We start from the raw sequence: 1713 nt of genomic DNA, 5'->3' as shown, positions 1-1713 counted from the left end.
AAGTATGTGATGCCGTGTGGATTACTGTATGGGTGTTCGTACAGTACAGTGTTGGGTTTGAGCTGTTATAGGTGAAAGAGAGAGGGTCTGCTCATAGCCTAGTCCTCTCTCATAGCACCAACGTGTTCACAAAAATTAACGTCTCCATCCGACTGTACGACAGGTCACCAACTTTTGTGGCTGTGCCTTCTTATAATGCTTTCTGGTTCTTGACTGGATGAGGAGAGGGTGGTATGAAAGGTCGGTGGCCGGTTTCCTCTCACAACAACGCAAAATGCACACGTGGTTTAAATACACTTTATTACAGGAGCCAACTTACTTAGTTTCAACGATGTCAAATCTGAAGTACTGTGATTAATTGTTACAAAATCTTATGTACTAATTCTTGAAACTTGTCCATGTAAATATCACAATTAACACAATGACTAACGACCCCTCACAGCTGGCTAAGGTGCGAGGCGACAACTATCACTGTGAAAGAAAGCACAGTGCCACGTATTGAGGTGCAATTCTAACTGAGTCCTGATGCGACGAGGCATTGACAGAATGAGACAGCTCGGTAGGCGGGGGCGGCCTATATACATGCTGCCCAGGGGGCAATATCGGCGCATAGCCTGGGGCGTGTCTTGGTCTTCTCTTGTCATAGGCGAGCTCAGTTCGGCGCCTGCTATACAATGTTTCCTAGTGCTGACCGGTTTGCTGGCGAATGCGTACGCTAGCACACCATCACATACCCCCACTTTTCAAGATGTTACAAGGCCTGCAACTTAATCTAGGTCACAGATGCAAATACTGGTGATTAGGAAATTTACGCCACCACATTCCTTCCTCTCGCCTGCGAAATACTAGAACCGATCTAGCTAGCTTTCTTCCTAGTCGGTTAAGGCGCTCAGTCCGGAACCGCGCGACTGCTACGGTCACAGGTTCGAATCCTGCCCGGGCACGGACGTGTGTGATGTCCTTAGGTTAGTTAGGTTTAAGTAGTTCTAAGTGCTAGGGGACTGATGACCACAGATGTTAAGTCCCATAGTGCTCAGAGCCATTTGAACCATTTGAACTTTCTTCCTAGTCTTCCGCTCCAACGTAGAGGCACGCTTTTGCGCCCTCGGCTATGGACACTTTAATTATTCGTGTGATATGTTTCTGAATTCAACGCATCGATTCCACTCCTTCATGCATGCCCAGTGAATGTATGCGTTTCTTTCAGAATCAGGAAGAATGACATAACAAAGCACGCTTCCATGTATCACATCCTCTTCTCCTTCGTCTGCTTTCGTGGATTAGGCGATTTCACCTTACCCCGGTAATTAATGACAAATGGTTCAAATGGCTCTGAGCACTATGGGACTTAACATCTGAGGTCATCAGTCCCCTAGAACTTACAACTACTTAAACCTAAGTAACCTAAGGACATCACACACATCCATGCCGGAGGCAGGATTCGAACCTGCGACCGTAGCGGTCGCGCGGTTCCAGGCTGTAGCGCCTAGAACCGCTCGGCCACCCCGGCTAGCTAAATAATGACAATAAGTCTCTTTCGTGGTCTTCCCCATGTCTTGTCCCTTCACGTTTGTAGTGAAGAATTTGTTTTAGAGTCTATTTTTACGCAATATATCTACATGTTCCCACCATACATTTCTAATGCCTTTATATTTGAAGCAATTTTCTTCGGTACACGCTTAACACTTCGGAGAAATCGCATTTCCGCAGTTT

At 46.4% G+C, this 1713-nt stretch overlaps 1 non-coding gene across 1 annotated transcript; it reads right to left on the bottom strand.

Moving 5' to 3' along the window:
* Nucleotides 1–1426: 1426 nt before the first annotated feature.
* Trnas-gga (transfer RNA serine (anticodon GGA)) lies at nucleotides 1427–1510 on the bottom strand. The gene is given in 2 exon segments: nucleotides 1427–1461; nucleotides 1471–1510. It is a non-coding gene; the product is annotated as a tRNA-Ser (tRNA).
* Between the last annotated feature and the right edge of the window lie 203 nt (nucleotides 1511–1713).

Source organism: Schistocerca cancellata, chromosome 2, assembly GCF_023864275.1.
Source record: "Schistocerca cancellata isolate TAMUIC-IGC-003103 chromosome 2, iqSchCanc2.1, whole genome shotgun sequence".
NCBI classification, from domain to species: Eukaryota; Metazoa; Arthropoda; class Insecta; order Orthoptera; family Acrididae; genus Schistocerca; species Schistocerca cancellata.
This window is presented reverse-complemented; position numbering and strand designations above follow the sequence as displayed.